The sequence below is a fragment of the Oncorhynchus mykiss genome, chromosome 28, assembly GCF_057628025.1.
Source record: "Oncorhynchus mykiss isolate SJ-2025 chromosome 28, ASM5762802v1, whole genome shotgun sequence".
Classification (NCBI taxonomy): Eukaryota; Metazoa; Chordata; class Actinopteri; order Salmoniformes; family Salmonidae; genus Oncorhynchus; species Oncorhynchus mykiss.
Genome location: NC_143049.1, coordinates 40,182,501 through 40,207,500, shown reverse-complemented (window position 1 = coordinate 40,207,500; position 25,000 = coordinate 40,182,501). Strand labels below are relative to the sequence as shown.

Below are 25,000 nucleotides of genomic sequence, written 5' to 3'. Positions count from 1 at the left end.
AAGCTGTAATCGCAGCAAAAGGTGGCGCTACAAAGTATTAACTTAAGGGGGCTGAATAATTTTGCACGCCCAATTTTTCAGTTTTTGATTTGTTAAAAAAGTTTGAAATATCCAATAAATGTTGTTCCACTTCATGATTGTGTCCCACTTGTTGTTGATTCTTCACAAAAAAATACAGTTTTATATCTTTATGTTTGAAGCCTGAAATGTGGCAAAAGGTCGCAAAGTTCAAGGGGGCCGAATACTTTCGCAAGGCACCCTATAACTTATAAATACCTCATGAGCTCAGTTCAACTGTCACACTCTTTCAGAACCCAAAATAGAAGCTTGTTCTACTCCAATGTTTATAAACATAGTACATGTAAACAAACACTGTGTAGAATAAAAAATATGGAAACATTTTTTTTGGGGGGGTATATATCATAGACGGTCAGACATTGCATCCATCACTCTGTCTTTGAATTTGAGAGTGGTTACATCCCCCTGCTTTATAGTGAAACAGGGGGCTGGGAGGAAGATTTGTTATTGCTTCACCTGCTGATTGCCCCTTTAAACATGTTTAAGGGGAAATCTCCACATATTCCCCAGTAAATTGAAAAGATGTTTGAAAACGTATTAACGGGTAAAGGATAATATCCCTGTAGGAATTAGTGGATTGACAGAATTGGAGCAACTTAGGGCGAAACATTAATTAAGCTTAGAAGGTTTTACTAGTGGTGCTGCTGGAAGACCACATGATGTCCCACATGATGTTCCCACATGATGTTCCCACACGATGTTCCCACACGATGTTCTCACACGATGTTCCCACATGATGTTCCCACATGATGTCCCACACGATGTTCCCACATGATATTCCCACATGATATTCCCACATGATGTTCCCACATGATGTTCCCACACGATGTTCCCACAAGATGTTCCCACACGATGTTCCCACATGATGTTCCCACATGATGTTCCCACACAATGTTCCCACATGATGTTCCCACACGATGTTCCCACATGATGTTCAGGCTAATGTAACATGATGTTCCCACACGATGTTCCCACACGATGTTCCCACACGATGTTCCCACATGATGTTCCCACATGATGTTCCCACATGATGTTCAGGCTAATGTAACACAATGTTCCCACACAATGTTCCCACATGATGTTCCCACATGATGTTCCCACACGGTGTTCCCACACGATGTTCCCACATGATGTTCCCACACGATGTTCCCACATGATGTTCAGGCTAATGTAACATGATGTTCAGGCTAATGTAACATGATGTTCCCACACGATGTTCCCACACGATGTTCCCACATGATGTTCCCACACGATGTTCCCACACGATGTTCCCACACAATGTTCCCACATGATGTTCAGGCTAATGTAACATGATGTTCCCACATGATGTTCAGGCTAATGTAACATGATGTTCCCACACGATGTTCCAACATGATGTTCAGGCTAATGTAACATGATGTTCCCACACGATGTTCAGGCTAATGTAACATGATGTTCCCACACGATGTTCCCACACGATATTCCCACACGATGTTCAGGCTAATGTAACACGATGTTCCCACATGATGTTCCCACATGATGTTCCCACATGATGTTCCCACATGATTTTCAACAGCAAAAGGTCAAGATGTTTACATATTTCAATATCTTTACAGTGATACACAGTAGTATTGGTCACATTTAAACACACATGCACGCAACCACGTAAAAGTACACACACACACACCACACACACACAGAGCTATTCCTGCTGGAGCTGTGTGGGCATGTCTGTTTGAGGTGAAGAGCTGTGGACATGTCTGTGTGTGGCGAAGAGCTGTGTAGACATGTCTGTGTGTGGCTCACGTAGATGGAGTCTCGCTGGCTGGGCGTCCTGTGCTTGTATATCATCATGGGCTGCAGACTCGGCTGTCCTCCGAACTGGATCAAAATAAACTGATTCACACGTTTGCCTCATCCTCTCTTATTATGTCTCGGCTACGATGTGTTGTATGCAGGTAGGTTGCACATTTCTAGAATAATCTGGAAATAGGCCCAGGCCAACATCGAGTTCCTTTCCTCAGCTGTCCTCAGATGTCCTCAGCTGTTCTCAGTTGTCCTCAGCTGTCCTCATCTGTCCTCAGCTGTGTTATATAAATATTCATACACATAGCTCATATAAACAAAGACATTCCGTCGTAAGAACACATACACCCAGCCAGAAGACTGACCCCCTCTTCCTTATATAAACACACATCTCATCTCCCTCTAACTGGCCGGTCCCAAGAGCAAAGAACTTTTGCTGTGCACCAATGGGGCCCGCTCTGGCTAGAGCAAGGCCCGCCTCCAACCCTCCGACCAGTCAAGAAGACCGAAACGACAAGACTCCACCTACTTTATTCTATGTATAAAAATGTATGTAACCATTGTATAGGCCTCTTTTTCACCTGGCTCCTTGCCGAGTTATGTGAACTAGGTCCGTGCACGTAAAACTGCGGGACAAGATATCTCTGACTCATTAAAACTGTCTTTCGTTACAACTGAAATCCACTCTGTCCAGCGTCCGTGATTTGGTCTCAACTCTCCAGTATTTGAACACTAACAGCTGTCCTCATCTTTCCTCAGCTGTCCTCAGCTGTCCTCAGTTGTCCTCAGCTGTCCTCATCTTTCCTCAGCTGTCCTCAGCTGTCCTCAGCTGTCCTCATCTTTCCTCATCTTTCCTCATCTTTCCTCAGCTTTCCTCATCTTTCCTCAGCTGTCCTCATCTGTCCTCAGCTGTCCTCAGCTTTCCTCATCTGTCCTCATCTTTCCTCATCTTTCCTCAGCTGTCCTCAGCTTTCCTCATCTTTCCTCATCTTTCCTCATCTTTCCTCAGTTTTCCTCATCTTTCCTCAGCTGTCCTCAGTTTTCCTCAGCTGTCCTCAGCTTTCCTCATCTTTCCTCATCTTTCCTCAGTTTTCCTCATCTTTCCTCAGCTGTCCTCAGTTTTCCTCAGCTGTCCTCAGCTTTCCTCATCTTTCCTCATCTTTCCTCATCTTTCCTCAGCTGTCCTCAGCTTTCCTCATCTTTCCTCATCTTTCCTCAGCTGTCCTCATCTTTCCTCAGCTGTCCTCAGCTTTCCTCATCTTTCCTCATCTTTCCTCAGCTGTCCTCAGCTTTCCTCATCTTTCCTCATCTTTCCTCAGCTGTCCTCAGTTTTCCTCAGTTGTCCTCAGCTTTCCTCATCTTTCCTCATCTTTCCTCAGTTTTCCTCATCTTTCCTCAGCTGTCCTCAGCTGTCCTCAGTTGTCCTCAGCTTTCCTCAGCTGTCCTCAGCTGTCCTCAGTTGTCCTCAGCTTTCCTCATCTTTCCTCATCTTTCCTCAGCTTTCCTCAGTTTTCCTCAGTTGTCCTCAGCTTTCCTCATCTTTCCTCATCTTTCCTCAGCTGTCCTCAGATGTCCTCAGATGTCCTCAGCTTTCCTCATCTTTCCCCTAAAGGACATAGCTCTCAAACGTATCCCCAACACTTCACACAGGAGCAACAGATCAATAGACACCCCACCCAGACCAGCGAGACACCCTCCCAGACCTGCAGGACCCCCCCCTCCCCCGGACCTACACATAGAGGACCCACGCCAAGAGGAATTACATCCAGACCACAGCACCCCCAGACACATCCACACCCCCACCCCAACCAATCAACACCCCCCCACGTCGACCATGCCCACACCCCATTTAGACCCCTCAGATCAGACCTATGCCACTTCTGCCCACCCCATGCACCCCACCCCCGCAAAGAGGGCCTCAACATGGAAGCCACACATACGCCCAGGTAGTGAGCGGGCAAACAGTCCCAACCCCCACTCTCACACTCGCCCAAGCCAATGGCATGTACCAGATGCTCAGCAGGCTCTGCTCACACTTACTGGCCTGAGGCCAAACCACAACCAACAACATTGGACACTCACTTCACTAAATCATCCTGGAATATCAAAGGCCTGAGGTCATCTGCCTTTGGCCTAAAGAGCAGGAACTTGGACTTCACCAAAGAAATCGGTAATACAGACATTGTCATCCTGCAAGAAACCTGGTATAGGGGAGACGGACCCACTGGTTGCCCTCTAGATTACAGAGAGCTGGTAGTCCCATCCACCAAACTACCAGGTGTGAAACAGGGAAGGGACTCAGGGGGTATGCTAATTTGGTATAGAGCAGACCTAACTCCCTCCATTAAATTAATCAAAACAGGAACATTCTACATTTGGCTAGAAATTCAAAAGGAAATTATCCTAACAGAGAAAAATGTCCTCCTGTGTGCTACCTATATTCCCCCACTAGAATCCTCATACTTTAATGAAGACAGCTTCTCCATCCTGGAGGGGGAAATCAATCATTTCCAGGCCCTGGGACATGTACTAGTCTGTGGCAACCTAAATGCCAGAACCGGACAAGAACCTGACACCCTCAGCACACAGGGGGACAAACACCTCCCTGGAGATGACGGCATTCCCTCCCACATATGCCCCCCAGGCACAACTATGACAACATAACCAACAAAAACGGGTCACAACTCCTGCAGCTCTGTCGCACGCTGGGTATGTACATAGTCAATGGTAGGCTTCGAGGGGACTCCTATGGTAGGTACACATATAGCTCATCTCTTGGCAGTAGTACTGTAGACTACTTTATCACTGACCTCAACGCAGAGTCTCTCAGGGCGTTCACAGTCAGCCCACTGACACCCCTATCAGACCACAGCAAAATCACAGTCTACTTAAACAGAGCAAAACTCAATCATGAGGCATCGAAGCCAAAGGAACTGAGTAACATTAAGAAATGCTAAAGAAGGAAGGAATGCAGTATGAAAACCTACCAAAAAACAATTAGGCAACAACAAATTCAATCCCTTTTAGACAAATTCCTGGGTAAAACGTTCCACTGTAATAGTGAAGGTGGTAAACTTGGCAGTAGAAAATCTCAACAGTATATTTGACCTCTCAGCTTCCCTATCAAATCTAAAAATCTCAAATAGAAAACCGAAGAAAATTAACAACAATGACAAATGGTTTGATGAAGAATGCAAAAATCTAAGAAAGAAATTGAGAAACCTGTCCAACCAAAAACATAGAGACCCGGAAAACCTGAGTCTACGCCTTCACTATGGTGAATCACTAAAACAATACAGAAATACACTACGGAAAAAGAAGGAACAGCATGTCAGAAATCAGCTCAATGTAATTGAAGAATCCATAGACTCTAACCATTTCTGGGAAAATTGGAAAACACTAAACAAACAACAACACGAAGAATTATCTATCCAAAATGGAGATGTATGGGTAAACCACTTCTCCAATCTTTTTGGCTCTATAACAAAGAATAAAGAGCAAAAACAGATACATGATCAAATACAGATCTTAGAATCAACTATTAAAGACTACCAGAACCCACTGGATTCTCCAATTACATTGAATGAGTTACAGGACAAAATAAAAACCCTCCAACCCAAAAAGGCCTGTGGTGTTGATGGTATCCTCAATGAAATGATCAAATATACAGACAACAAATTCCAATTGGCTATACTAAAACTCTATAACATCATCCTTAGCTCTGGCACCTTCTCCAATATTTGGAACCAAGGACTGATCACCCCAATCCACAAAAGTGGAGACAAATTTGACCCCAATAACTACCGTGGAATATGCGTCAACAGTAACCTTGGGAAAATCCTCTACATTATCATTAACAGCAGACTCGTACATTTCCTCAATGAAAACAATGTACTGAGCAAATGTCAAATTGACTTTTTACCAAATTACCGTACAACAGACCATGTATTCACCCTGCACACCCTAATTGACAACCAAACAAACCAAAACAAAGGCAAAGTCTTCTCATGCTTTGTTGATTTCAAAAAAGCCTTTGACTCAATTTGGCATGAGGGTCTGCTATACAAACTGATGGAAAGTGGTGTTGGGGGTAAAACATACGACATTATACAATCCATGTACACAAACAACAAGTGTGCGGTTAAAATTGGCAAAAAACACACATTTCTTCACACAGGGTCGAGGGGTTAGACAGGGATGCAGCTTAAGCCCCACCCTCTTCAACATATATATCAACGAATTGGAGCGGGCACTAGAAAAGTCTGCAGCACCCGGCCTCACCCTTCTACAATCCGAAGTCAAATGTCTGCTGTTTGCTGATGATCTGGTGCTTCTGTCACCAACCAAGAAGGGCCTACAGCAGCATCTAGATCTTATGCACAGATTCTGTCATAACTGGGCCCTGACAGTAAATCTCAGTAAGACCAAAATAATGGTGGTCCAAAAAAGGTCCAGTCACCAGGACCACAAATACAAATTCCATCTAGACACTGTTGCCCTAGAGCACACAAAACACTATACATACCTTGGCCTAAACATCAGCGCCACAGGTAACTTCCACAAATCTGTGAACGATCTGAGAGACAAGGCAAGAAGGGCATTCTATGCCATCAAAAGGAACATAAATTTCAATATACCAATTAGGATTTGGCTAAAAATACTTGAATCAGTCGTAGAGCCCATTACCCTTTATGGTTGTGAGGTCTGGGGTCCGCTCACCAACCAAGACTTCACAAAATGGGACCAACACCAAATTGAGACTCTGAACGCAGAATTCTGCAAAAATATCCTCCGTGTACAACGTAGAACACCAAATAATGCATGCAGAGCAGAATTAGGCCGATACCCACTAATTATCAAAATCCAGAAAAGAGCCGTTAAATTCTATAACCACCTAAAAGGAAGCGATTCCCAAACCTTCCATAACAAAGGCATCACCTACAGAGAGATGAACCTGGAGAAGAGTCCCCTAAGCAAGCTGGTCCTGGGGCTCTGTTCACAAACACAAACACACCCTACAGAGCCCCAGGACAGCAGCACAATTAGACCCAACCAAATCATGAGAAAACAAAAAGATAATTACTTGACACATTGGAAAGAATTAACAAAAAAACAGAGCAAACTAGAATGCTATTTGGCCCTACACAGAGAGTACACAGCAGCAGAATACCTGACCACTGTGACTGACCCAAAATTAAGGAAAGTTTTGATGTATGTATCTATGTACACACTCAGTGAGCATAGTCTTGCTATTTAGAAAGGCCGCCGTAGGCAGACATGGCTCTCAAGATGAGAGCCATCTCATGAGGTGGAAACTGAGCTGCACTTCCTAACCTCCTGCCAAATGTATGACCATATTAGAGAGACATATTTCCCTCAGATTACACAGATCCACAAAGAATTCGAAAACAAATCCAATTTTGATAAACTCCCAGATCTACTGAGTGAAATTCCACAGTGTGCCATCACAGCAGCAAGATTTGTGACCTGTTGCCACGAGAAAAGTGCAACCAGTAAAGAACAAACACCATTGTAAATACAACATATTTATGCTCATTTATTTTATCTTGTGTCCTTTAACCATTTGTACATTGTTAAAACACTGCATATCTGTAATATGACATTTGTAATGTCTTTATTGTTTTGAAACTTCTGTATGTGTAATGTTTACTGTTAATTTTTATTGTTTATTTCACTTTATATATTATCTACCTCACTTGCTTTGGCAATGTCAACACATTTCCCATGCCAATAAAGCCCTTGAATTGAATTGAATTGATAGATAGATAGATTGAGAATAGATAGTTAAAGATAGATAGAGATCAATAGATTGAGAATAGATAGTTAAAGATAGATAGAGATCAATAGATTGAGAATAGATAGTTAAAGATAGATAGAGATCAATAGATTGAGGATAGATAGATAGATAGATAGATAGATAGATAGATAGATAGATAGATAGATAGATAGATAGATAGATAGATAGATAGATAGATAGATAGATAGATAGATAGATAGATAGATAGATAGAGAATAGATAGAGAATAGATAGATAGATTGAGAATAGATAGATAGATTGAGAATAGATAGATAGAGATAGATAGATAGATAGATAGATAGATAGATAGATAGATAGATAGATAGATAGATAGATAGATAGATAGATAGATTGAGAATAGATAGATAGAGATATATAGATAGACATAGCTAGATTGAGAATAGATAGATAGATAGATAGATAGATAGATAGATAGATTGAGAATAGATAGATAGATTCCGAATAGATAGATAGAGATAGATAGATAGATAGAAAGATAGATAGATAGATAGATAGATAGATAGATAGATAGATAGATAGATAGATTGAGAATAGATAGATAGAGATAGATAGATAGACATAGATAGATAGATTGAGAATAGATAGATAGATAGAGATAGATAGATTGAGAATAGATAGATAGAGATATATAGATAGACATAGCTAGATTGAGAATAGATAGATAGATTCAGAATAGATAGATAGAGATAGATAGATAGATAGATAGATAGATAGATAGATAGATAGATAGATAGATAGATAGATAGATAGATAGATAGATAGATAGATAGATAGATAGATAGATAGATAGATAGATAGATAGATAGATAGATAGATTGAGAATAGATAGATAGAGATAGATAGATAGACATAGATAGATAAAGATAGGTAGATTGAGAATAGATAGATAGATAGATAGAGATAGATAGACTGAGAATAGATAGATAGAGATATATAGATAGACATAGCTAGATTGAGAATAGATAGATAGAGATAGATAGATAGATAGATAGATATAGAATAGATAGATAGAGATAGATTAGACCCAACCAAATCATGAGAAAACAAAAAGATAATTACTTGACACATTGGAAAGAATTAACAAAAAAACAGAGCAAACTAGAATGCTATTTGGCCCTAAACAGAGAGTACACAGCGGCAGAATACCTGACCACTGTGACTGACCCAAAATTAAGGAAAGCTTTGACTATGTACAGACTCAGTGAGCATAGCCTTGCTATTGAGAAAGGCCGCCGTAGGCAGACATGGCTCTCAAGAGAAGACAGGCTATGTGCTCACTGCCCACAAAATGAGGTGGAAACTGAGCTGCACTTCCTAACCTCCTGCCCAATGTATGACCATATTAGAGATACATATTTCCCTCAGATTACACAGATCCACAAAGAATTCGAAAACAAATCCAAATTTGAAAAACTCCCATATCTACTGGGTGAAATTCCACAGTGTGCCATCACAGCAGCAAGATTTGTGACCTGTTGCCACGAGAAAAGGGCAACCAGTGAAGAACACACACCATTGTAAATACAACCCATATTTATGCGTATTTATTTTATCTTGTGTCCTTTAACCATTTGTATATTGTTAAAACACTGTATATATATATATATATATATATATATATAATATGACATTTGTAATGTCTTTACTGTTTTGAAACCTCTGTATGTGTAATGTCTACTGTTAATTTTTGTTGTTTTTCACTTTATATATTCACTTTGTATGTTGTCTACCTCACTTGCTTTGGCAATGTTAACACATGTTTCCCATGCCAATAAAGCCCTTGAATTGAATTGAATTGAATTGATAGATAGATTGAGAATAGCAGAGATTCTGAAACACATAATTGTTTCCGAGCAACTTTAAAGACAAAAACACTTTTCATAACTTTAATTTGTCTTAATGCTTTTATGATAATTAAATGAGTAGGATTAAGGCTTTTGGCCATTCGGTTCACAGCAGCATGGAAGGATTTTATTTCTTGTCTCGCATGCCTGCATCCTTTTTTTGTCATATAATTTCTTGCTCCACTGTAAGGCATGTTCAAATTTCATTAAAAAACAACGTCAAACTTTCTGAAATTGCCTAGAACTCCAATAGACAGATTCATTGTTTGATCATAGAAGAGCGTGGCGGGAGAAATCATACGTTATTGGAGCGAGAAGAAACTAAAACAGATTTCCTGACTTGACATTTAGAGCTCCTTTTGAAGAAACGAAACCATCGCTTCATACTTATCTTATTAAATATAACGTATCTTATTAAATATAACGTATCTTATTAAATATAACGTATCTTATTAAATATAACATCTCTTATTAAATATAACGTATCTTATTAAATATAACATATCTTATTAAATATAACATATCTTATTAAATATAACATCTTATTAAATATAACATATCTTATTAAATATAACATCTTATTAAATATAACATATCTTATTAAATGTAACCTATCTTATTAAATATAGCATATCTTATTAAATATAGCATATCTTATTAAATATAACATATCTTATTAAATATAACATTTCTTATTAAATATAATGTATCTTATTAAATGTAACCTATCTTATTAAATATAGCATATCTTATTAAATATAACATATCTTATTAAATATAACGTATCTTATTAAATATAACGTATCTTATTAAATATAGCATATCTTATTAAATATAACATATCTTCTTAAATATAACTTATCTTATTAAATATAACATATCTTATTAAATATAACATATCTTCTTAAATATAACATATCTTATTAAATATAACATATCTTATTAAATATAACATATCTTATTAAATATAACATATCTTATTAAATATAACATATCTTATTAAATATAACGTATCTTATTAAATATAGCATATCTTATTAAATATAACATATCTTATTAAATATAACATATCTTAGTAAATATAATGTATCTTATTAAATATAACATATCTTATTAAATATAACATATCTTATTAAATATAACTTATCTTATTAAATATAACATATCTTATTAAATATAGCATATCTTATGAAATATAACATATCTTATTAAATATAACTTATCTTATTAAATATAACGTATCTTATTAAATATAACTTATCTTATTAAATATAGCATATCTTATTAAATATAACATATCTTATTAAATATAACATATCTTATTAAATATAACGTATCTTATTAAATATAGCATACCTTATTAAATATAACTTATCTTATTAAATATAACGTATCTTATTAAATATAACGTATCTTATTAAATATAACATATCTTATTAAATATAACGTATCTTATTAAATATAGCATATCTTATTAAATATAACATATCTTATTAAATATAACGTATCTTATTAAATATAGCATATCTTATTAAATATAACATATCTTATTAAATATAACATATCTTAGTAAATATAATGTATCTTATTAAATATAACATCTTATTAAATATAGCATATCTTATTAAATATAACATATCTTATTAAATATAACATATCTTATTAAATATAACTTATCTTATTAAATATAACATATCTTATTAAATATAGCATATCTTATGAAATATAACATATCTTATTAAATATAACTTATCTTATTAAATATAACGTATCTTATTAAATATAACATATCTTATTAAATATAGCATATCTTATTAAATAGAACATATCTTATTAAATATAACTTATCTTATTAAATATAACTTATCTTATTAAATATAACATATCTTATTAAATATAACTTATCTTATTAAATATAACATATCTTATTAAATATAGCATATCTTATTAAATAGAACATATCTTATTAAATATAACTTATCTTATTAAATATAACTTATCTTATTAAATATAACATATCTTATTAAATATAACTTATCTTATTAAATATAACTTATCTTATTAAATATAACATATCTTATTAAATATAACATCTTATTAAATATAACATATCTTATTAAATATAACATGTCTTATTAAATATAACCTATCTTATTAAATATAGCATATCTTATTAAATATAGCATATCTTATTAAATATAACATATCTTATTAAATATAACATATCTTATTAAATATAACATGTCTTATTAAATATAACCTATCTTATTAAATATAGCATATCTTATTAAATATAGCATATCTTATTAAATATAACATATCTTATTAAATATAACATATCTTATTAAATATAACCTATCTTATTAAATATAGCATATCTTATTAAATATAACCTATCTTATTAAATATAGCATATCTTATTAAATATAGCATATCTTATTAAATATAACATATCTTATTAAATATAACATATCTTATTAAATATAACATATCTTATTAAATATAACTTATCTTATTAAATATAACATATCCATTGAAATAGGCTATAGAAGAAAAAAAAGGAAATATAGGCAATTTACTCTGAATGTAAAAAAAACAATTGAAACAAAAAATTTAAAAACTATTTTTCTGCAGATGTGTATTTAGAGGAATTTACAGCACGTTCAGAAAGTAATCAGACCCCTTGACTTTTTCCACATTTAGTTTTTTCATTATATTATTTTATTTATATTATTATTATTATTATTATTATTATATATTTATTATTATTATTATATTTATATTATTTGATTATTATAATTTTATCAGGTTACAGCCTTATTCTACAATGGATTAAATTGCTATTTTTCCCCTCTTCAATCTACACACAATACCCCATAATGACTAGGCAAAAACACATATATTTTTTTACATTTTTGGCTAATTTATAAAAAACACAAGTGTTCTGACCTTTTACTCAGTACTATGTTGAAACACCTTTGGCAGTGATTGCAGCCTTGTGTCTTCTTGGGTATGACTCTACAAGCTTGGCACACCTGTATTTTGGGAGTTTCTCCCATTCTTCTCTGCAGATCCTCTCAAGCTCTGTCAGGTTGGATGGGGAGCGTCGCTGCACAGCTTGTCAGGTGCGTGAATGAGGACCCAAAAGCGAATGAACAAAACAGAGTTTCTTTAATGACGAAACACACGTAGGCTCAGATGGACAGGCAGATTCCGACAGGACAGGACAAGGTTGCAGCAAACACGACGATAGTCTGGTTCAGGCATGAGTAACACAAACGAGAATCCGACAAAGACAGAAACAGGAACAGAGAGAGATATAGAGACCTAATCAGAGGGAAAAAGGGAACAGGTGGGAAAAGGGGTGAACGAGGTGGTTAGGGAAGACAAGGAACAGCTGGGGGAAAGAGGGGAAGAAAAGGTAACCTAATATGACCAGCAGAGGGAGACAGGGTGAAGAGAAAGAACAGGAACAAGACACAACATGACAATACATGACACAGCTATTTTCAGGTCTCTACAGGGATGAATGATAGGGTTCAAGTCTGGGCACAGGCATTCAGAGACTTTCTCCGAAGCCACTCCTGTGTTGTCTTGGCTGTGTGCTTAGGGTCCTTGTCCTGTTGGAAGGTGAACGTTCGCCCCAGTCTGAGGTCCAGAGCGCTCTGGAGCAGGTTTTCCTCAAGGATCTCTCTGTACTTTGCTCCGTTCATCCTCGCCTCGATCCTGACTGTTCTCCCAGTCCCTGCCGCTGAAAAACATTGCCACCACCATGCTTCACCGTAAGGGATGGTGCCAGATTCCTCAAGATGTGACGCTTGGCATTCAGGGCAAATAGTTCAATCTTGGTTTCATCAGACATGAGAATCTTGTTTCTCATAGTCTGAGAGTCTTTAGGTACCTTTTGGAAAACTCCAAGCGGGCTGCCATGTGCCTTTTACTGAGGAGTGACTTCCATCTGGCCACTCTACCATAAAGGCCTGATTGGTGGTGCTGCAGAGATGGTTGTCCTTCTGGAATGTTCTCCCATCTCCACAAAGGAACTCTAGAGCTCTGTCAGAGTGACCATTGCGTTCTTGGTCACCTCCCTCAGTTGGACTGGGTGGCCCAGCTCTCGGAAAAGGTTTGGTGGTTCTAAACTTCTTCCATTTAAGAATGATGGAGGCCACTGTGTTCTTGGGGACCTACAATTCCTTCAACCTCATGGCTTGGTTTTTGCTCTGACATGCAGTGTCAACTGTGGGACCTTATATAGACAGGTGTGTGCCTTTCCAAATCATGTCCAGTCAATTGAATTTACCACAAGTGGACCTGTAGAAACATCTCAAGGATGATCAATGGAAACGGGATGCACCTGAGCTCAATTTCGAGTCTCACAGCAAAGGGTCTGAATACTTATGTAAATAAGGTAATTCCGTTTTTTTTTTTTTTTATAAATGTGCAAAACATTATGAGGTATTGTGATGTCATTACGGGGTATTGTTATGTCATTATGAGGTATTGTGATGTCATTACGGGGTATTGTGATGTCATTACGGGGTATTGTGATGTCATTACGGGGTATTGTGATGTCATTATGGGGTATTGTGATGTCATTACGGGGTATTGTGATGTCATTACGTTTGCAATTGCAACAAATAATCTGCTCAGACCCCAACCAAGGATCATCAAAAGTCGTGCTATAAATTCACAGACAACACAAAGATTCCTTGATGTCCTTCCAGATTCCCTCTGTCTACCCAAGGACGCCAGAGGACAAAAATCAGTTAACCACCTAACTGAGGAACTCAACTTAACCTTGCGCAATACCCTAGATGCAGTTGCACCCCTAAAAACTAAAAACATTTCTCATAAGAAACTAGCTCCCTGGTACACAGAAAATACCCGAGCTCTGAAGCAAGCTTCCAGAAAATTGGAACGGAAATGGCGCCACACCAAACTGGAAGTCTTCCGACTAGCTTGGAAAGACAGTACTGTGCAGTACCGAAGAGCCCTTACTGCTGCTCGATCATCCTATTTTTCTAACTTAATTGAGGAAAATAAGAACAATCCGCAATTCCTTTTTGATACTGTCGCAAAGCTAACTAAAAAGCAGCATTCCCCAAGAGAGGATGACTTTCACTTTAGCAGTGATAAATTCATGAACTTCTTTGAGGAAAAGATTATGATTATTAGAAAGCAAATTACGGACTCTTCCTTAAATCTGCATATTCCTTCAAAGCTCAGTTGTCCTGAGTCTGCACAACTCTGCCAGGACCTAGGATCAAGAGAGACACTCAAGTGTTTTAGTACTATATCTCTTGACACAATGATGAAAATAATCATGGCCTCTAAACCTTCAAGCTGCATACTGGACCCTATTCCAACTAAACTACTGAAAGAGCTGCTTCCTGTGCTTGGCCCTCCTATGTTGAACTTAATAAACGGCTCTCTATCCACCGGATGTGTACCAAACTCACTAAAAGTGGCAGTAATAAAGCCTCTCTTGAAAAAGCCAAACCTTGACCCAGAAAATATAAAAAACTATCGGCCTATATCGAATCTTCCATTCCTCTCAAAAATTTTAGAAAAGGCTGTTGCGCAACAACTCACTGCCTTCCTGAAGACAAACAATGTATACGAAATGCTTCAGTCTGGTTTTAGACCCCATCATAGCACTGAGACGGCACTTGTGAAGGTGGTAAATGACATTTTAATGGCATCGGACCGAGGCTCTGTATCTGTCCTCGTGCTCCTAGACCTTAGTGTTGCTTTTGATACCATCGATCACCACATTCTTTTGGAGAGATTGGAAACCCAAATTGGTCTACACGGACAAGTTCTGGCCTGGTTTAGATCTTATCTGTCGGAAAGATATCAGTTTGTCTCTTTGAATGGTCTGTCCTCTGACAAATCAACTGTAAATTTCGGTGTTCCTCAAGGTTCCGTTTTAGGACCACTTTTGTTTTCACTATATATTTGACCTCTTGGGGATGTTATTCGAAAACATAATGTTAACTTTCACTGCTATGCGGATGACACACAGCTGTACATTTCAATTAAACATGGTGAAGCCCCAAAATTGCCCTTGCTAGAAGAATGTGTTTCAGACATAAGGAAGTGGATGGCTGCAAACTTTCTACTTTTAAACTCGGACAAAACAGAGATGCTTGTTCTAGGTCCCAAGAAACAAAGAGATCTTCTGTTGAATCTGACAATTAATCTTAATGGTTGTACAGTCGTCTCAAATAAAACTGTGAAGGACCTCGGCGTTACTCTGGACCCTGATCTCTCTTTTGAAGAACATATCAAGACCATTTCAAGGACAGCTTTTTTCCATCTACGTAACATTGCAAAAATCAGGAACTTTCTGTCCAAAAATGATGCAGAAAAATTCATCCATGCTTTTGTCACTTCCAGGTTAGACTACTGCAATGCTCTACTTTCCGGCTACCCGGATAAAGCACTAAATAAACTTCAGTTAGTGCTAAATACGGCTGCTAGAATCCTGACTAGAACCAAAAAATTTGATCATATTACTCCAGTGCTAGCCTCTCTACACTGGCTTCCTGTCAAAGCAAGGGCTGATTTCAAGGTTTTACTGCTAACCTACAAAGCATTACATGGGCTTGCTCCTATCTATCTCTCTGATTTGGTCCTGCCGTACATACCTACACGTACGCTACGGTCACAAGACGCAGGCCTCCTAATTGTCCCTAGAATTTTTAAGCAAACAGCTGGAGGCAGGGCATTCTCCTATAGAGCTCCATTTTTATGGAACGGTCTGCCTACCCATGTCAGAGACGCAAACTCGGTCTCAACCTTTAAGTCTCTACTGAAGACTCATCTCTTCAGTGGGTCATATGATTGAGTGTAGTCTGGCCCAGGAGTGGGAGGGTGAACGGAAAGGCTCTGGAGCAACGAACCACCCTTGCTGTCTCTGCCTGGCCGGTTCCCCTCTTTCCACTGGGATTCTCTGCCTCTAACCCTATTACAGGGGCTGAGTCACTGGCTTTACTGGGGCTCTCTCATGCCGTCCCTGGAGGGGGTGCGTCACCTGAGTGGGTTGAGTCACTGATGTGGTCATCCTGTCTGGGTTGGCGCCCCCCCCCCCCCCTTAAGTTGTGCCGTGGCGGAGGTCTTTGTGGGCTATACTCAGCCTTGTCTCAGGATGGTAAGTTGGTGGTTGAAGATATCCCTCTAGTGGTGTGGGGGCTGTGCTTTGGCAAAGTGGGTGGGGTTATATCCTTCCTGTTTGGCCCTGTCCGGGGGTGTCCTCGGAGTGGGCCACAGTGTCTCCTGACCCCTCCTGTCTCAGCCTCCAGTATTTATGCTGCAGTAGTTTGTGTCGGGGGGCTAGGGTCAGTTTGTTATATCTGGAGTACTTCTCCTGTCCTATTCGGTGTCCTGTGTGAATCTAAGTGTGCGTTCTCTAATTCTCTCCTTCTCTCTTTCTCTCTCTCGGAGGACCTGAGCCCTAGGACCATGCCCCAGGACTACCTGACATGATGACTCCTTGTTGTCCCCAGTCCACCTGGCTGTGCTGCTGCTCCAGTTTCAACTGTTCTGCCTTATTATTATTCAACCATGCTGATCATTTATGAACATTTGAACATCTTGGCCATGTTCTGTTATAATCTCCACCCGGCACAGCCAGAAGAGGACTGGCCATCCCACATATGCTCTCCCTAATTCTCTCTTTCTTTCTCTCTCTCGGAGGACCTGAGCCCTAGGACCATGCCCCAGGAATACCTGACATGATGACTCCTTGCTGTCCCCAGTCCACCTGACTGTGCTGCTGCTCCAGTTTCAACTGTTCTGCCTTATTATTATTCGACCATGCTGGTCATTTATGAACATTTGAACATCTTGACCATGTTTTGTTATAATCTCCACCCGGCACAGCCAGAAGAGGACTGGCCACCCCACATAGCCTGGTTCCTTTCTAGGGAGTTTTTCCTAGCCACCGTGCTTCTTCACCTGCATTGCTTGCTGTTTGGGGTTTTAGGCTGGGTTTCTGTACAGCACTTTGAGATATCAGCTGATGTACGAAGGGCTATATAAAAAAATTAATTTGATCATTACGGGGTATTGTGATGTCATTACGGGGTATTGTGATGTCATTACGGGGTATTGTGATGTCATTACGGGGTATTGTGATGTCATTACGGGGTATTGTGTAGATTGCCGAGGAATTGTTTTTTATTTAATCCATTTTATAATAAGACTGTAAAGTAACAAAATTTGGAAAATCAAGCAGTTTGAATGCAAATGGTCCCGTAACTCCAACTCCACCTACATATCCTACAAGCAGGGTTCACACAGGCATTGTCAAGTCAAATTCAAGGACTTTTAGGGACTTTTTCAAGCACTTCATTGTCATCAAGGACCTCAATGGTATACAATTGTATAGGGCCTAATATAGACCACCCCCCCCCCCCCCCCCCCCCGAAGCCTGCAAAAAGTGTCAAAAAAGTAGGCCATTACCACAAAAGAATAATTACGTGTCGTCTTTCCCAACGCAGTGGTATTCAAATGATTATTACGTTGTAAAATATGTCCGAATAACGTGGAGTTGCCTGACTAAATAGATTACATGGTGATGTTTCTGTATGTGGTTGACCCAGACACACACAATCAAGCCATAAATAGAGGTAGCGTTAATCTCAACATATGAATCTCACCGTCGCTGTTTTTATAATGAGACCAAAAAAAAAAAAACAGGTTTCTTGTGGAAATTCATGGTTGAAGCAGTAGATGTTGTTTGTTCATCATTATAATTGCTCGATAAATTTCAGATGTAAACATGGAAACAAAAATGTATTTTTTTTATTTCATTACCAGATGATGTTGTGAAGAAGCCCATAAGGCTGTATGTCATTTTTTTGTTGTCGTTATAGTCAGAATAATTCATAAGAATAGCGTTGGGGTGTGCGTAATAGTCTATAATATATAGTATACTAATATAATATAATAATATATAATATACTACACAATTGAGCACAGTAGACACCGAGGCACAAAATCATGAATACATGAACTCATTGACGCTGCTGTTATTAATCAACCTGGCAACAGATGATCAACATCAATTCACTAGGGATATTCAACATGGATCCCATGCACAATTGAGCTCGGAGACAGGATTGTGTCGAGGCACAGATCTGGGGATGGGTATTAAAAATGTTTTGCTGCATTGAAGGTCCCCAAGAACATAGTGGACATCATTCTTAAATTAATGTAGTTTGGAACCACCAAGACTCTTCCTAGAGCTGGTTGTGGGCCAAACTGAGCAATCTGGGGAGAAGGGTCTTGGTCAGGGAGGTGACCAAGAACCCGATGGTCACTCTCACAAAGCTCCAGAGTTCCTCTGTGGAGATGGGAGAACCTTCCAGAAGGACAACCGTCTCTGAAGCACCACCAATCAGGCCTTTATGGTAGAGCCAAACAGAAGTCACTCCTCAGTAAAAGACACATGACAGCCCACTTGGAGTTTGCCAAAGGCACCTAAAGGACTCTCAGACCATGAGAAACAAGATTATCTGGTCTGATGAAACCAAGATTGAACTCTTTGGCCTGAATGCCAAGTGAAACCTGGCACTATCCCTACGGTGAAGCATGGTGGTGGCAGCATCATGCTGTTGGGATGTTTTTCAGAGGCAGGGACTGGGAGACTAGTCAGGATCGAGGGAAAGATAAACGGAGCAAAGTACAGAGAGATCCTTGATGAAAGCCTGCTCCAGAGTGCTCAGGACCTCAGAGTGGGATGAAGGTTCCCCTTCCAACAGGATAACGACCCAAAGCACATAGCCAAGATATCGCAGGAGTGGCTTCGGGACAAGTCTCTGAATGTCCTTCAGTGGCCCAGCCAGAGCCCAGACTTGAACCCGATCTTACATCTCTGGAGACCTGAAAATAGCTGTGCAGCAACACCCATCCCCATCCAACCTGACAGAGCTTGAGAGGATCTGCAGAGAAGAATGGGAGAAACTCCCAAATACAGGTGTGTCAACAAAGTACTGAGTAAAGGATCTGAATACTTATGCAAACGTGATATTTACGTTTTTTTTTTTTTTTACATGTAAAAAATGGGGTATTGTGATGTCATTAAGGGGTATTGTGATGTCATTAAGGGGTATTGTGATGTCATTATGGGGTATTGTGATGTCATTATGGGGTATTGTGTCTAGATTGATGAAGGAGGGAAACAAACGATTTAAACAATTGTAGAATGAGGCTGTAACGTAACAAAATGTGGAAAAAAGTCAAGGGGTCTGAATACTTTTCCGAATTCCCTGTACATAAATACAAGGAGAGGAAAAATTATGTTTCATGTCACACGATTTTGGATAAATCCGTCAAGACACCAACCACGAGAAAGGGTTTTAGTCGAAGGCCTCGTCTGAAAAACCGTGGGGAACAGATTTGAAAGAAAAATAGACTCTAAACCCAGTCAAAAGAGTTCCATTCCAGCAGTGTAAATGTCAACTCCTCCTGTAAGAGTGGAAAGCCTTGATGCCGCTGTTCATATAGTTTGTGTGTTGTGTGTGTGTTGTGTGTGTGTTGTGTGTGTGTGTTGTGTGTGTTGTGTGTGTGTGTGTGTGTGTTGTGTGTGTGTGTGTTGTGTGTGTTGTGTGTGTTGTGTGTGTGTGTGTGTGTGTTGTGTGTGTGTGTGTTGTGTGTGTGTGTGTGTGTGTGTGTGTTGTGTGTGTGTGTGTGTGTGTGTTGTGTGTGTGTGTGTGTGTGTGTGTGTGTGTGTGTGTGTGTGTGTGTGTGTTGTGTGTGTGTGTGTGTGTGTGTGTTGTGTGTGTGTGTGTGTGTGTTTCTGCTGCTCAGTAGTGAGAGGTGCAGGAGTATTTAGCATCAGATAAGGTGCCTGCTGCTCCTCTGGTGTCTCACCACAGTCCAGTGTCTCTCTCTCTCTCTCTATCTCCACTTCCATTCTCTCTCTCTTTCTTCTCCCTTCTCTCTATCTCTCTCCACCTCCACTCTCTCTCCTCTACATTGAAAGTCAATATATATAAAAAAATAAATAAATAAATAAAAAGAGTTCTTAACAGGGAGTGTTTTTTTTTACCCTCTACTCTCTCTCTCTATCTCGTCTCTCTCTCTCTACTCTCTCTCTCTCTCTCTCTCTACTCTCTCTCTCTCTCTATCTCGTTTCTCTCTCTCTCTCTCCACCTCTATTCTCTCCTCTCTCTCTACTCTCTCTCTCTATCTCGTCTCTCTCTACACTCTCTCTCTACTCTCTCTCTCTGTCTCTCTATCTCGTCTCTCTCTACACTCTCTCTCTCTATCTCTTCTCTCTCTCTCTCTACACTCTCTCTCTCTCTATAAAAATTGTCAATTTAAGGGCTTTATTGGCACGGGAAACATATGCTAACATTGCGAAGTGAAATAAACAAAGTGAAATAAACAATAAAAATGTACAGGAAACATTACACTAACAGAAGTTCCAAAAGAATAAAGACATTGCAAATGTCATATTATGCCTATAGACAGTATTGTAACGATGTGCAAATAGTTAAACATAAATATGAATATGGGTTGTCTTTACAATGGTGTTTGTTCTTCACTGGTTGTTCTCTCTCTATTACCCCTCTCTCTCTATTCTCCCCCTCTCTCTATTCCCTCTCTCTCTATTCCCCCCTCTCTCTATTCCCCCTCTCTCTATTCCCCCTCTCTCTATTCCCTCTCTCTCTATTCCCTCTCTCTCTATTCCCCCTCTCTCTCTATTCCCTCTCTCTCTATTCTTCCTCTCTCTCTATTCCCCCTCTCTCTCTATTCCCTCTCTCTCTATTCCCCCTCTCTCTCTATTCCCCCTCTCTCTCTATCCCCCCTCTCTCTATTCCCTCTCTCTCTATTCCCCCCTCTCTCTATTCCCCCTCTCTCTATTCCCCCTCTCTTTAAATTCCCTCTCTCTCTATTCCCCCTCTCTCTCTCTGTGATTATAGAGGAAGCTGTTTATTTTTTATTTTGGCAGATTGTAGATCATGTAGTAGATAATAGCTCCAATAAGCAGACAATGCAACGTGACCTGGTAGCTGACCCTCTTTCTGACAGGGTAATGACAGTCAGTAATGACAGTCAGTAATGACAGTCAGGGCCTTAATCACAGACTGACAACTGGAGAAGCAGAGACAGGGGTGCTAGCGTCACAAATGGCACCCTATTCCCTACATAGTGAACCATAATGGCACCCTATTCCCTACATAGTGAACCATAATGGAACCCTATTCCCTACATAGTGAACCATAATGGAACCCTATTCCCTACATAGTGAACCATAATGGCACCCTATTCCCTACATAGTGAACCATAATGGAACCCTATTCCCTACATAGTGAACCATAATGGAACCCTATTCCCTACATAGTGAACCATAATGGAACCCTATTCCCTACATAGTGAACCATAATGGAACCCTATTCCCTACATAGTGAACCATAATGGCACCCTATTCCCTACATAGTGAACCATAATGGAACCGTATTCCCTACATAGTGAACCATAATGGATTAACTCCCATATCTACTGGGTGAAATACCACAGTGTGCCATCACAGCAGCAAGATTTGTGACCTGTTGCCACAAGAAAAGGGCAACCAGTGAAGAACAAACACCGTTGTAAATACAACCCATATTTATGTTTATTTATTTTCCTTTGTGTACTTTAACCTCTCTAGCGTCCCATCTAGCCAACATCCAGTGAGGTTGCAGAGTGCCAAATTCAATTACAGAAATGCTCATTATAAAAATTCAGAAAACAAAACATATTTTTCATAGGTTTAAAGAGGCAGTGGTGGTATGGTCCCCAACGAGGGTGTCTATCTGACATTACTAGGAGAGGAGAGGAGGTTGTTGAGCGGGTTGGAGGTGCACAACACAGCACTAGTGTTGCACGGTACACCGAAACTTCAGGAACTTTTCCGATACTAGAACATGAAAAACAGTTTTGGCACTAGAATTGTGGCTCATAGTCTATTCTATCTATCTGATGTCCCCAAACAGAGCGCACCTGCAGGTTGACCGCCTGTTACGGCAGCCTGTTACGGCAGGCTGACCGCCTGTTACGGCAGGCTGATCGCCTGTTACGGCAGCCTGTCACGGCAGGCTGACCGCCTGTCACGGCAGCCTGACCGCCTGTTACGGCAGACTGACCGCCTGTTACGGCAGCCTGTCACGGCAGGCTGACCGCCTGTCACGGCAGCCTGACCGCCTGTTACGGCAGGCTGACCGCCTGTTACGGCAGCCTGTCACGGCAGCCTGACCGCCTGTTACGGCAGGCTGACCGCCTGTTACGGCAGCCTGTCATGGCAGCCTGACCGCCTGTTACGGCAGCCTGTCACGGCAGCCTGACCGCCTGTTACGGCAGGCTGACCGCCTGTTACGCGAGAGTGCAGCGTCAAAAGGACCTTGTGGCAGCAATGAACCAAGGAAATGTGCTAGCTAGCATTAAACTAATCTTATAAAAACAAATCAATCTTCACATAACCACTAGTTAACTACACATGGTTGATGATGTTACTAGCTTGTCCTGCGTTGCACATAATCAATGCCGTGCCTGTTAATTTATCATGGAATCACAGCCTATTTCAACTTCGCCAAACGGGTGATGATCTACCAAAAGCACAATCACGGAAAAAGAACATTCGTTGCACCAACGTATCTAACCATAAACATCAATGCTTTTCTTAAAATCAACACACAGAAGTATATATTTTTAAACCTGCATATTTAGTTCAAATAAATTCATGTTAGCAGGCAATATTAACTAGGGAAATTGTGTCACTTCTCTTGCGTTCAGTACAAGCAGAGTCAGGGTATATGCAACAGATTGGGCCGCCTGGCTCGTTGCGAACTGTGTTTCTCCCTAACAAAGACCGTAACAAAGACCGTAATTAATTGGCCAGAATTGTACATAATTATGACATAACATTGAAGGTTGTGCAATGTACCAGCAATATTTAGACTTATGGATGCCACCCGTTGGACAAGATACGGAACGGTTCCGTATTTCACTGAAAGAATAAACGTTTTGTTTTCAAAATGACAGTTTCTGGATTTGACCATATTAATGACCAAAGGCTCGTATTTCTGTGCGTTTATTATAACTAAGTCTATGACTTGATATTTGATAGAGCAGTCTGACTGAGTGGTGGTAGGCAGCAGCAGGCTCGTAAGCATTCATTCAAACAGCACTTTACTGCGTTTGCCAGCAGCTCTTAGCAATGGTTGAAGCACAGCACTGTTTATGACTTCAAGCCTATCAACTCTTGAGATTAGGCTGGCAATACTATAGTGCCTATAAGAACAACCAATAGTCAAAGGTATATGAAAAACAAATAGTAGAGAGAGAAACCTGAAGATACCCATTTTATTAATAGGGTTTATTATGGATCCCCATTAGTTCCTGCCAAGGCAGCAACTACTCTTCCTGGGGTTTATTATGGATCCCCATTAGTTCCTGCCAAGGTAGCAGCTACTCTTCCTGGGGTTTATTATGGATCACCATTAGTTCCTGCCAAGGCAGCAGCTACTCTTCCTGGGGTTTATTATGGATCACCATTAGTTCCTGTCAAGGCAGCAGCTACTCTTCCTGGGGTTTATTATGGATCCCCATTAGTTCCTGCCAAGGCAGCAGCTACTCTTCCTGGGGTTTATTATGGATCCCCTTTAGTTCCTGCCAAGGCAGCAGCTACTCTTCCTGGGGTTTATTATGGATCCCCATTAGTTCCTGCCAAGGCAGCAGCTACTCTTCCTGTGGTTTATTATGGATCCCCAATAGTTCCTGCCACAGCAGCAGCTACTCTTCCTGGGGTCCAAACACACCTGGATAGTAGGACAGAACTCTGCAGGCTATCTCTGCAGCAGATTTCAACTCCGCCCCCTTTGGCAGTTCAATCTTGTCGGAAAATGTTGTAGTTAGAGATGGAAAGTTCAGGATTTTGGGTGGCCTTCCTAAGCCAGGATTTAGACACGTCTAGGACATAGGGGTTGGCGGAATGTGCTAAAGCAGTGAATAAAACAAACTTAGGGAGGAGGCTTCTAATGTTAACATGCATGAAACCAAGGCTTTTACGGTTACAGAAGTCAACAAATGAGAGTGCCTGGGGAGTGGGAATGTTGCTGAGGGCTACAGGGCCTGGGTTAACCTCTACATCACCAGAGGAACAGAGGAGGAGTAGGATAAGGGTACGCCTAAAGGCTATAAGAACTGGTCATCTAGTGAGTTGGGGACAGAGAATAAAAGGAGCAGATTTCTGGACGTGGAAGAACAGATTCAGGGCATAATGTACAGACAAAGGTATGGTAGGATGTGAGTACAGTGGAGCTAAACCTAGGCATTGAGTGACGATGAGAAATATTTTGTCTCTAGAGGCACCAGTTAAGCCAGGTGAGGTCACCGCATGTGTGGAGGGTGGAACAAAAGGGCTATCGAAGGCATATTGGGGAGGGATGGGGGCTCTACGGTG

The 25,000-nt window shown here is 40.0% G+C and overlaps 1 protein-coding gene and 1 long non-coding RNA gene across 2 annotated transcripts in view; one reads left to right on the top strand and one right to left on the bottom strand.

Moving 5' to 3' along the window:
- LOC149971182 (uncharacterized) overlaps positions 1 to 17,095 on the top strand; it is a 69,186-nt gene extending 52,091 nt beyond the window's left edge. Inside the window, exon 3 of the long non-coding RNA XR_016492879.1 lies at positions 16,993 to 17,095. This is a non-coding gene — a long non-coding RNA (uncharacterized LOC149971182). The remainder of the gene's footprint in view (positions 1 to 16,992) is intronic.
- Positions 1 to 25,000, bottom strand: part of LOC118944840 (receptor-type tyrosine-protein phosphatase mu) — a 539,275-nt gene that overhangs the window by 485,572 nt on the left and 28,703 nt on the right. The window lies entirely within an intron of this gene.